This window comes from Triticum urartu, chromosome 7A, assembly GCF_056163025.1.
Source record: "Triticum urartu cultivar PI428250 chromosome 7A, HENAU_Tu73, whole genome shotgun sequence".
Taxonomy (NCBI): Eukaryota; Viridiplantae; Streptophyta; class Magnoliopsida; order Poales; family Poaceae; genus Triticum; species Triticum urartu.
Genome location: NC_141879.1, coordinates 687,780,701 through 687,794,304, shown reverse-complemented (window position 1 = coordinate 687,794,304; position 13,604 = coordinate 687,780,701).

The window sequence follows — 13,604 nt, the reverse complement described above, 5'->3', positions numbered from 1 at the left end:
TTGGCTTCTGGACCTGAGGCCTGTGCTCAACATGATAGTTGAATTGGGGACTGGCAGCAGACTCAGGAACAGAAGTAGTGGGTTCAGTGGCTTCGCTGTCATCTGAAGCTTTTGCTGGGGAGGGCTCCACATTAGCTTCGTTGTTGGTTGTGGCAGCCTCAAGATGTTCATCCTCCACTTGACTAGCTGGAGGGTCGGTCATAAGCACGTTCTCGTGGAGAACTGCTTCTTGGTGGAGCAGAGGAGTGGGCTCTTGTGGTACTTCTTCTTTTGCGGCTGATGCAGCCGGAATGTCTTCAGCATAGACTTGAGGCCTTGGACCTTTGTGAAGCCTGCGGAACGCAGACAATGCCTGTGGGGTTGGAGTGGGCTGGGCCTCATAGTCTTCTTCCTCTTGAGGACGATCCGCCCATGAAGCATCCTATGCAATTGGCGTCAGTGGACGACCAATACTGATGAGTTCGCTGTGTTCTAACTGAGGAAGGGCTGCATCATCTTCTACATTGTCACGATGAGCAATGTCTTCAGCAGCGATGGGATCAGCTGCTGGAATGTCTTCAGCTTCAGGAGCCTCTGTGGAAGCGGGCTCATGAATCGTCAGTTGACGTTCTGCGTCAGGGTGAACCATAGAAATGGGTTCAACTATTAAGGGCTCTGTGGGAGCAGCCCGAGCTTTCTTGGTCTTTCTCTTTTTCTTGCTGGGGGAAGTAGGAGAGGCTTCAGAGCTTTTCCTCTTCCTGGCTTCAGCCTCAGCAGTTCTTGTCTTCTTGAGCTCTGAAGCTGTTGATCGACTCTTAGGCTTTGAGCCAGTCATTCTTGTTGGGAAGACAATCGAAACTGCTTCTTGCCTTGGTGCATCAGATTCAGCCGTAGCAGGCTTCTTCTTCTTCTTTGCGGCCATCCTGGGGTCGATGCCAGGACGCCCAAGTGCCTTGCGTTTCTCAGCCTCATTATAGGCTTTCACACATCTGTCAGCCAGAGTCTTCATGCGCTCACGCGAGCCCTGAGCTTCTGCATGCTTCTTCACAAAGGCTTCCTTGAGCTCGTGCATCATTGTCTTGAAGTTTTTCACTTCTTGCACGCTGAGCTTGGCCATATGCTTCTTGAACTGAGCCTTTTCATAGTCAATTTTCTGCTTCAGTTCAACTATGCGCTGGGCAATAGCAAGTTCTGAAGTAATGGCGCCTTGGAAGGCGACACTGAGGCCAATAGGTAGCTGCAGATCTTCAAAGCTGATATTTGGCGTGTCAAACCACTCGTCAATGAAGCTGTGGATGATGGCGACATCAAAAAGAGGCAGATTATTGAAGATTTCTACTTCTTCTTTGCTCTTGATGAGCTGCTCAAGAGCGTCATCTGCAAGATCTTCATCACTTGACAGATCAATGGCTTCACTGCGCAGGATGGCAGCAGCTGTGAGCTCTTTGCCAGTGTGAGACAGAGGCATCTTGGCCTTCTGGTGCCTTGAGACGCGTGATAAGTCTTCAGACTACACACTGTCTTCAGGAGGTGCAGTCGCCAATGGCTTCGTCTTTGAGATTTTTGGTGAAGGGGCTGGCTTTGAAGCTTTTGGTTTCTTCAACTGCTTTGGCTTCGGCACAGCAGGCGCGTCATCAGACTCAGTGTCAGCCGCAGGCTCATTCACTGCAGTCCCTTGAACCAAGATGTAGGTGATGAGGCCTTCAAGGTTGGCATACGGACCGATGACATTGGGTTCTGCTTCTCGTGTGCCATCTGCCCTTGATGCTGAGGGACCAGGGTTTAAGTCTAACCCAAATTTCTTCTTATTCTACTTCGCTGAGTTTTGGACAAACTGGAAGTTGCGCTTGAACAGATTGTCGTCACGACACCAGAGTAGTGACGATGGATGTGCATCATCAGGCTGTGGCCCACGAACCATGCATGGATAGAAGCTTTGGGCAATAGCTTCATCTCTGGACTTGGGTTGAAGATTCTTGTATAAGATGTCTCCCCACGGTCTTTTGATGGCGCTCTTCTCAGCATACTCTTGGGTTGTGAAGCGGTATTTGAACCATTGTTCTGCCCAATAGCGTCGAATCCATTGGATTCGGGTCTTGCGCTGATCATAATCCTCTTCAGGATCTGTCTTATACATTTCTGCGAGTTCATCAGGCAGATCTTTGGATGTTCCGCCACGACGTTGTCTGCCCCCCTTCCTTGCTGCTTTCTCTGAAGCCATAAACTTTAACTTGAAAGGCTTCAAAACGTTCAAAGGCTTCAACGGCTTTCTCTTGCTGGACCAATAGGAACTGGCTTCAGGAGAATTTATGTGATGCTGTAAGAATTCTGCAAATGAATGCAGACTATGAAAACCAAAGGATTCTCCCACGGACATGTACCACACTGAGAACTGCTAGACGGAGTGGGAGATGAGGCCGAGAAGTTCACTCGTCCGTGCCCTAACTTGGCGACGGAGGAGACCTACGGCGACGGCGGAGAGGACGATGTCCGCGGTCGGCGTGAAGACGGCGTCGGAGAGGTTGCGGCAGCGAAGCGCTTCGTCGCCGGCGTCGTCGAGATCTAGCGGTGGCGCTAGGGTTCGTGCGAGGGTGGAAGAAGAGATAGTTACCGCTGTGAGTGTGTATTTATAGGCACAGGGGCGGCACTGTGCTATTATACAGGTGCCCCTGGCGATTCGCATCTAAGGAACACGTGGCCAGTTTGTGGAAGTTTGGGGTCTGTTCCATGTCCCACGCACGCCTGAATTGTCGGGTGGTCGTTCCTACTTCTCCGGATTTCATGTGGAGGAATGAGCATTGAAAACGGACTTAATGGTTGTCTCTGTATCTTCAGCTGACAAGGACGCAGTGAAGACATTCGACAGTTTCAATAGAATGCATATGACTTGGAGAGATAGAGTTTGAGATAGAAAGCATAGAGAAGTTGGGGTCCGATCACATTCACTTAGTTCAAAAGATTCAACACGAAGACATAGCTATAAGTGAATGATGTAGAGGACAAAACACTAGCATATATATATATATATATATAATCAACATAGTGAAGATAATCATGAAAATATGTTGAGTTCAAAGCCAAACCAAATGTGAAGACATTGCAAGGTAACACCATGAGTGAAACACTTCAAAATAGAATGTTTGGTGGTGGCGTTACCCACCGTATAGGAAGTATTAAACCCAGACACGGCGCACAATTATCGTGGCGCTCTAAAGTCAAATTCCACATTAATGTATTCACACTTAGAATGTATGTCTTCATTGATTGAAGATATACTTCACTTCGTGTGTTGCACATCTAAGTCATCAATATGCATAAGGGTTAGGATGTGTGCCTGATCACAGGACATTTGAGGATTCCAGGATATTTAGCTCACACCGTAACTTGCAAAACCTCTTCTCATCCAAGGGCTTGGTGAAGATATCTGCCAATTGCTCTTCAGTGTTGACGTGTATGATATCAATGTCTTCCTTCACAACATGATCTCTGAGAAAGTGATGACGCATTTCAATGTCTTTGTCTTCGAGTGCTGAACTGGGTTGTTGGCAATCTTGATGGCGCTTTCATTGTCGCAGTAAAGTGGCACTTTTTTCAGATGAATGCCATAGTCCTTGAGTGTTTGCTTCATCCACAGAAACTGAGCGCAGCAAGATCCAGCAACAATGTATTCAGATTCAGCAGTGGAGAGAGATACACAGTTCTGCTTCTTTGAAGACCAACATACAAGTGATCGTCCCAGAAAGTGACATGTGCCTGATGTAGACTTGCGATCAACTTTGTCACCAGCATAATCAGCATCCGAGAATCCAACCAAATCAAACTCTGAGCCCTTTGGATACCATAATCCTAGAGTTGGGGTGTGAGCCAAATATCGAAGAATTCGCTTCACAGCTAAGTGATGCGACTCCTTTGGTGCCGCTTGAAATCGAGCACACATGCAAACACTAAGCATAATATCTGGCCTAGATGCACATAGATAAAGTAAAGAACCAATCATGGAGCGGTATACCTTTTGATCGAACTCTTTACCATTGTCGTCAGGACCCAGATGATGTTTGGCTGGCATTGGTGTTGTGAAGCTTTTGCAGTCTTGCATACCGAACTTCTTCAGGCAATCTTTGAGATATGAAGATGCCATTGCGTTGTTGTCGTATTTGAAGACCAAGGAAGAACTTCAGCTCCCCCATCATGGACATCTGATATTGCTCTTGCATCATATATCCAAACTCTTCACTGTACTTCTGATTGGTGTAGCCGAAGATAATGTCATCCACATATATTTGGCACACAAACAGTTCACCATCATATGTCTTCGTGAAAAGAGTGGGATCTAGGGAACCAGGTATGAAGCCTTTGCTCTTCAGGAAGTATTTGAGTGTGTCATACAAGGCCCTAGGGGCTTGTTTGAGGCCATACAGTGCCTTGTTGAGCTTGTATACCATGTCAGGATGTTTTGGATTTTCGAAGCCAGGCGGTTGTGCAACATACACTTCTTCTTCAATCTTGCCATTGAGAAAGGCACTCTTCACATCCATTTGATATAGAAGTATGTTATGATGATTTGCATAGGCCAGCAGTATGCGTATGGCTTCAAGCCTAGCCATAGGAGCAAATGTTTCATCAAAGTCAATGCCTTCCACTTGAGTATATCCTTGAGCAACGAGACGGGCTTTGTTTCTGACAACTTGACCATGCTCATCTTGCTTGTTGCGGTATATCCATTTGGTTTCTATTATATTGTGCTTCCGTGGATCAGGACGCTTAACCAGTTCTCATACATTATTTAGATCAAACTGTTGAAGCTCTTCTTGCATAGCTTGAATCCATTCAGGTTCCATGAAGGCTTCTTCAATTTTCTTGGGTTCTGATATTGAGACGAATGCGAAGTGCCCACAGAAATTTGCTAGCTAAGTTGCCCTTGAACGAGTGAGTGGACCAGGTGCATTGATGCTATCAATTATTCTTTCAATCTGCACTTCATTGGCAACGCGAGGATGTACAGGGCGAAGACTTTGCTCTTGCTGTTCATTGTCGTTGTTGGAAGGAATGTCTTCAGGCTGAGCATTGTCTTCATGTTGATCAGGTGCTGAAATGATAAGTTCTTCAGGATGAGCTTCAGAAGGTATAATTTCTCCAGTTCCCATCAGCTTGATTGATTCACTGGATGGAACTTCATCTAGCACACTAGGCAGGTGCTCTCTTTGTGATCCGTTGGTCTCATCGAACCGCACATCCACTGTTTCAATCACTTTGTAATGAAAGAGATTGAAGACTCTGTAGGAGTGCGAATCCTTTCCATATCCAAGCATAAAACCTTCATGTGCTTTTGGTGCAAATTTTGAGGTGTGATGTGGGTCCTTGATCCAGCACCTTGCGCCAAATACTCTGAAATAACTGACATTTGGCTTTTTGCCAGTAAGGAGCTCATAAAATGTCTTGTTCAGTAGCTTGTGAAGATAAACACGATTGATTGTATGGCATGCAGTATCAATAGCTTCGGGCCAGAATTTTCTTGGGGTCTTGTATTCATCTAGCATCGTTCTGGCCATCTCAATTAGTGTTCTGTTCTTGCGTTCGATGACGCCATTCTGCTGTGGCGTGTACGGGGCTGAGAATTCATGTGTGATGCCCAAGGTATCAAGATATGTATCAAGGCCAGTGTTCTTGAATTCAGTGCCATTGTCACTTCTGATGTGCTTTATCTTGGCGCCAAAATTGTTCATAGCACGATTGGCGAAGCGTCTGAAGACATCCTGCACTTCAGTCTTGTAAAGGATTATGTGCACCCAAGTATATCTAGAATAATCATCAACAATAACGAAGCCATAGAGCAAGCAGTAGTAGTTAGAGTTGAGTAATGAGTGGGACCGAAAAGATCCATGTGAAGCAGTTCGAAGGGTTGAGTAGTAGTCATGATTGTCTTCGAGGGATGTTTGGCCCTCGTCATTTTCCCTGCTTCACAGGCACCGCATAAGTGGTCTTTCTTGAACTTGACGCCCTCGATGTCTATGACATGCTTCTTCTTCGCAAGGGTGTGGAGGTTCCTCATGCCAGCATGTCCAAGCCTCCGATGCCATAGCCAGCATTCTGAAGCCTTTGCTAGAAGACATACTGTAAGCTGTGGCCCTGCTGAGAAATCTACCACGTACAAATCATCTTTTCGATACCCTTCAAACACTAGAGACTTGTCAGATTTCATTAGTACAAGGTAACGATATTTTCCAAACATTACGATCATGTTCAAATCGCACAACATTGAGATAGACATTAAGTTGAAGCCAAGGGATTCAACAAGCATGACTTTATCCATGTGTTGATCCCTTGAGATTGCAACTCTATCTAGACCCAATACCTTACTTTTACCAGTGTCAGCAAATGTGATGTGGCTCTTGTCGGATGGACGTAAAGTTGAGTCCATAAGAAGACTTCTTTTGCCAGTCATGTGATTTGTACACCCACTGTCAATAATCCATTCTGAAGACGCTAGTGTCGTACCCTACAGTGCAGTTAGGGGGATAGACTTCACCAAGAGCATTGTGAAGCAAAAACATTTGACGAACCAGTGGGTTATGAAAGCTTAGATCCAGGTTAGGACTAATAGGGAGTGTAGCAAGCGATTCAGGTACGAAGTATATAGTAAAACCATTTGGGCATTTGATCTTGCGCCCTACAAGATGTTTAAGGTCCCCAGCAATAGTGTCAGACGATTTTGGTTTTCTGCTGGAGACCTTTCCCTGTAAAAAAGAGTTAAGCCTTCTTAACCACCCACATTTTCAAGGGTGGCTTAGAAGCAATAAGTCTAAGTGCAGCATCTGAGAATTTTGGCTTTGAAGCCTTAGCAAACAGTCTTGCAGGTGGACAATAGTACTCATAAGAATAAGCAGAATAGTTCCTGGTCTTATGAACATAGCGGTTTGATGAGCCGCTCTCATATTCATATGACTGAGTATGGTTTCCCTGCAAAACATTTACGTTAGTGCGACTCAGGTGAGTTCTCTGTTTGTATGAAGCCTTTGGACCGTATGAAGCCTTTGGTCTGAGGTTTGTCTTCTTCAAGTGAGGTGTCATGAAGACATTCACAGGAAGATTTTCCAGACACCTTTTCGGAACCCAGATCTTCTTCATAGGCGGTCCATTCCTGCAGTTAGTACCAATGTACCTGGCAAACACTTCACCATTCTAATTTTTAAACAGTATATAGTTTGCATCAAAAGATTCATCAATGATAATGGGGTTGGCACAAGTGAAGCCAGTTAGATTGGATGGATCTGCTGAAGGTTCCTTTGCAGCAACCCACATGGTTTTGGGGTACTGCTCAGGTTTCCAGTAAGAGCCATCTGCATTCATTTTCCTTACGAACCCTACACCCTCTTTCCTAGGGTTTCGGTTCAGAATCTGCTTTTTCAGGACATCACATAGCATCTGATGCCCTTTAAGGCTTTTGTACATCCCTGTTTCAAGCAATGTCTTCAACCTAGCATTCTCATCAGCAATAGCGGTGGTATCCTCAACAGAGGGGTTAGTTACCGCATCAACAGTTGAAGATATTGCAACAGCAGTAGCAGTAGAACATTCAGCAACAGAAGTAGCATTATCACGCTCAATGCATTTAAGACATGGTGGTTCAAATCCTTCCTGAGCGGGACTGATCTATTTGGTGCGAAGTGACTCATTTTCCGTTTGAAGATCTTCATGAACCGCTTTCAATTTCTCAAGATCTTGCTTTCTTTGAAGATAATCATAGGAAAGCTTTTCATGAGTTGTTGAGAGAGTTTCATGACGATTTTCAAGTTCCTGATACTTAACGTGAAGATTTTTTATGTCTTCAATTAAGGATTCAGATCGAGTCATTTCAGCACCCAACAGATCATCGCTTCTGTCTAACAGTTTTTGAATATGTTCCATAGCTTTCTGTTGTTCAGTTGCAATTTTAGCAAGTGTTTTGTAGCTAGGTTTTGAAACACAATCAGAGTCATCGTCACTAGATGTTTGATAGTGAGTAGTGCGTGTGTTTACCTTGGCACCGCGTGCCATGAAGCAGTAGGTAGAAGCGGAGTAGTCCTTGTCATTTGCATCGGTGTCGGTGATGAAGTCATTGTCTTTAGTGTTGAAGATGGACTTGGCAACGTATGCTGTAGCCAGACTTGCGACGCCTGAGTCGGATTCCTCTTCAGACTCCACCTCCGCCTCCTCAGAAGTAGACTCCTCCTCTGAATTCATTTCCTTACCAACAAACGCACGTGCCTTGCCAGATGAGCTCTTCTTGTGTGATGAAGACTTTGAGGAAGACTTGTAAGAAGACTTTGAGTATTTCTTCTTCTTCTTATTATTGTCAGAGTCATATTCCTTGCTCTTCTTCTTATTTTTGTTCTCATTGTCCCACTGTGGACACTCAGAGATGAAGTGGCCAAGTTTCTTGCACTTGTGACATGTTTTCTTCTTGTAGTCATGAGCAGGAGCTTCATCATTCCTTGAACTTGATCGGGAAGACTTTCTGAAACCTTTCTTCTTCGTGAATTTTTGGAACTTCTTGACAAGCATAGCAAGTTCCCTTCCAATGTCTTCAGGATCATCAGAACTGCTATCAGATTCTTCTTCAGATGAGGAGACAACTTTTGCCTTCAAGGCACGAGTTCGCCCATAGTTTGGACCATAGATATCTCTTTTCTCCGAAAGCTGAAACTCATGTGTGTTGAGCCTCTCAAGTATGTCAGACGGATCGAGTGTCTTGAAATCAGGACGTTCTTGGATCATCAGGGCCAGGATGTCAAACGAACTATCAAGTGATCTCAGCAGCGTCTTGACGACTTTGTGTTTGGTAATCTCAGTGGCGCCGAGGGCTTGAAGCTCATTTGTGATGTCAGTGAGTCGGTCAAATGTGTGCTGGACATTCTCATTGTCATTTTGCTTGAAGTGGTTGAAGAGGTTGCGAATGACACTGATTCTTTGATCTCTCTGGGTTGAGATGCCTTCATTGACCTTGGAGAGCCAGTCCCAGACCAGCTTGGATGTCTTCAAGGCACTCACACGGCCATACTGTCCTTTGGTCAGATGACCACAGATGATGTTCTTGGCAGTAGAGTCCAGTTGAACGAATTTCTTGACATCAGCAGCAGTGACACCTTCTCCAGCCTTGGGAACGCCGTTCTCGACGACATACCATAGGTCGACGTCAATGGCTTCAAGATGCATACGCATCTTATTCTTCCAGTAGGGATATTCAGTTCCATCGAAGACGGGGCACGCAGCGGAGACTTTAATTATCCCTGCAGTCGACATAGCTAAAACTCCAAGTGGTTAAACCGAATCACATAGAACAAGGGAGCACCTTGCTCTGATACCAATTAAAAGTGCGTTATATCGACTAGAGGGGGGGTTGAATAGGCAATTTTTATGAAAGTCTTCAAAACGTGGAAGTTATGAAGACAAATAGTAGAGATATGCCTATTACTATGCAGTGGAAGTTAGACTACACTAGGCAAGCCATGGTCAAGTATCAACAGAGTGAAAGCACAGTGACAAATAGCTGTAGTGTAATAAGGATCAGGTAGGAAGATACTATGAAGCCAAACAGATCATACACTCACATTGTGAAGACAAAAGATAGAGCAGACACGCAATGACTTCACAATGAGTGATTAGTAAGTAAAAGGAAGTGAAGATGAAACCAGTGACTCGTTGAAGACAATGATGTGTTGGACCAGTTCCAGTTGCTGTGACAACTATACGTCTGGTTGGAGCGGCTAGGTATTTAAACCTTAGGACACACAGTCCCGGACACCCAGTCCTGAACACGCAGCTCAGGACACCAAGTCCTCACCGTATTCTCCTTGAGCTAAGGTCACATAGTCCTCGCCCAATCACTCTAGTAAGTCTTCAAGGTAGACTCCCAAACCTTCACAGACTTCGTTCACTGGCAATCCACAATGTCTCTTGGATGCTCTGAACGCGACGCCTAACCGTCTGGAGGATGCACAGTCCTCAAGTGTAATAAGTCTTCAGATCACACAGACAAGAAGACTTAAGTGATGCCCAATTTTCTCTGGCTCTGGGTGGTTAGGGCTTTATCCTCGCAAGGAATTCTCTCTCTCAAAGGCTTCGAGGTGGGTTGCTCTCAAACGACAAAAGCCGTACTCTCAATCTGAGCAGCTAACCATTTATGGTTGTAGGGGGTGAACTATTTATAGCCACTTGGGTAACCCGACCTGATTTGTCCGAAATGACCCTGGGTCACTAAGGAACTGACACGTGTCCCAACGGTCAGATTTTAATCTCACACGACAACTTTACTTGGGCTACAAGCAAAGTTGACTTGTCCGACTCTGGACAAGATTCGTTCTCATAGTCTTCACTCGAAGACATATGTTTTTGGTTTAGGCATCACTTCAGTCATTCTGACTGGTTCTTCTGGACCCCACTTAACAGTACGGTGGTTCCTATGACTCAACACAAAAGAAAAAGAACTACGAAAGATCTAAGTCTTCGAGCTTCATAGGCTTCATATCGAGTCTTCTCTTGTCATAGTCTTCAATGTGAATATCTTCATATACCACCTTTGACTTCAATGTATTCATACATTTTTAGGGGTCATCTCTGGTAGTAAAACCGAATCAATGAGGGACTTCTACCTGTGTTATCCTGCAATTCTCACAAACACATTAGTCCCTCAACTAGATTTGTCGTCAATACTCCAAAACCAACTAGGGGTGGCATTAGATGCACTTACAGAACCTATCATGTATTTGTTGCAAAATTGGACCAAATCAAATTTCTAGAATACTAGGCCAGATTTAATGTTCAATTGACAAAATGGTTGGGTGTAAAAAGTTTTTGATACACCTCTCGTGAAAAAGACAAATTTGCGCATATTCATTTTACATTTTCCAAGTTTCAAAATGAGTTTTTTTGTGAAGAACCTAACAAATATTTTTTGTAACAAAAACTTCTCCATTTTTCAAGAATATTAGACCACATTTTATGAATAAATTTGTGTACACTAGAAACATTTTTTATAGATATTAAATGGTTTTTAGTTACATTATTAACATTTTTAATAAATATTTTGATGTATAATATTTTGAACACATGTCTACATTTTTCAAAACACATTGTACATATTGTTTATATATGTTTAAATTTTTTCAAATATATGATTAACATATTTTCATATAATCCCAACAAAAAAACATCTTTTTATACATACGTTTTGATGTCTATATTTGTTTTTACACATTGTATATTTTTGTATACATATAAAAGATTGTTGATATTGGTTAGAAAAATTTAAATACATGAAAAACTTGTTATTTTCCCATTTTCATTGGGCCGAATATTTTTTTTTGAGTAATATGAGGGCATCCCACATTTCTTCATGGATGGGCCGAGGCCTAAATGGAACACATATGTTTTTTTCAAAAGAAGGTGGCCTCGGTGCCACCTTGAGCGACACCTTAAGTACCAATACATCCACGTTCACAACCTCATGACCATTTATATTGGTCGTAATCAGGTAGAAATAAGGGCGTTGACCACTCTTGTCTGCTTTATGACCATTTGGTGTAAGACAATTTTAGGGTTTGAGCCCTTTCAAGCAAAATGGCCATGGATTTACGACCAATTCAGCCGGGGTCACTGAGAGAAGGTCACAAGTTGACATATTTCTTGTAGTGTAAGTAAACCATACCTACACATATGCAAACTAAGAAATTAATTTGAGCTCAAGTTGCATATAAATCAAATAAACTCCCACATAATTATTCCCAAACTAAAACCCACAAATCACTATATACTTATAGAGCATTGCACGAGCTAATCTAGCAATGAGAGATGAAAGGACAAAGTTTCTAACCTTTGTAAACACTTGATAGATGAGATGCCTTCAAATCTTGACAAATCTTGGCAAAAATGGAGGATGTGCTCGAGCAAGGGGAAGAATAGAGGATAGAAAGGGGAAAATAGAGAGAATGGGCTCGGGCTAGACGAAGGGTTTATGTAGGGACATCTTTAGTTCCGGTTGGTTACACTAGTAGTGTCAGGGATATACCCTGCGGTACGACCCGGCCGGATATATGACCCGGCCAGACTTGGCGTTTCATTGGTAACCTGCTAGAGGATTGGCGACTCACATGTTTGGCGGGTCACTGGTGTGACGACTCACGAGCCTGAAGACTCATTGGTGACCCGGCGGGTGTTTCAGATGGATGACAAGGCCCAAAAGGCCGACTCATGTTATGGTGAGCCGGCTTAAAGAAAAGACATAAGGAATATTCTTCTACAAAGGAAGTAAGACTAGGACTCCACTTGTAATAGAATAATCCTAATCCTATTAGGACTAGTCATATAACCCGCCCCTTTAACATATATAAGGAGGGGCAGGACATCTCAAGAAGAAAAGGAAATAATCTCTAGGGCTAGACACACTCTCTCATGAGCATAATGGGATCTAGCCACAAATAACATGTAGGGCTATTACCGGATGATGTTTCCTGGGGCCCGAAGCTGTCTAAATCTTTGTCTTATGTTGCGTCTCTCGATTCCGCTTAACCCCTCTCAAGCTACCACATAGATGCGTTGGCCTCACGATCAAGTCCTCACACTAGGACATCTGTCGTGGCATTTTCACGGTAGTTGGCGCCCATCGTGGGGCTCGCGCACAGTGGTGTTGAATTATTGAAGGGATCTTTTCTAGTATTCGAGAAGTTTATAATTTTTTGGATAAAGAGGAACCAGTTTATGAAGGATCTGCATCATATCGATGACAAGCAGCCGGATCGACATACGTGAGATTTGAGATGGAAGAAAAAGTTACGGTTGCGTGGTGCAAGCCGCCGCGATCGGACGATCCGTCAAATCCGGATAAGATTTTCAAGAGCCGCCAAGACCGACGACCATTGTTTCTCGAGTCGCCAGCCGGACAGATTTTTGAAGAAACCACGTCAAAATCTGAGACGGCCCTCCCTGGCCCTACGTCGTTGAGTCGCTATCACCGCCTCTGTCTCTAGGTGGCTTCTGTCTCGATCCCCGCGGGCAAGTCGCCAGGCCACGCCTGAGAGCCGTTTTGTTGTTTTTTTTGTTTCACCATCACCGCTGAGCGCGGCTAGATTATTTCTGCTACAACACATGTACTGCAGTAACCAGGCAACACCGAAAACGACGGCGGGTCAAGTCCGTAAACAGAAGGAATTTGCTGGCAGCAATTAAAAGGAATTTTTCCCCAATCAAGGAAGTCAATCATTATTCAAAGCAAAAAGGGGAAGAGCAGGAAAACTAGCGCTTTAGTACTAATTCAAGCTTTGTACTCCTCCATCAGCCAGTCGGACACGTCCAGAATATTTGAAGGCTTATTATGGCCACACAAACTTGATCACTTATTGGATGGATAGCAGGTGTGATTCCGATCCGAGTTACTGCCGTGACCCGCCACTACGCCATGCTTGATTTACCACCCGCCGCCGTCGCCGCGTCTGGTTCTAGTCTTGAACCGGCAACGCCTCTGACCTACTCTGCCATGGTGACCACCCACGAGTCGGGAGCAGATTCTCCATGGGTTTGGACCCGCTCCATTGATCCGCCAAGCTGGACACCGAGTAGCAGCGATGGGGCCTCCCCTGCCACGCTCGTCGGCT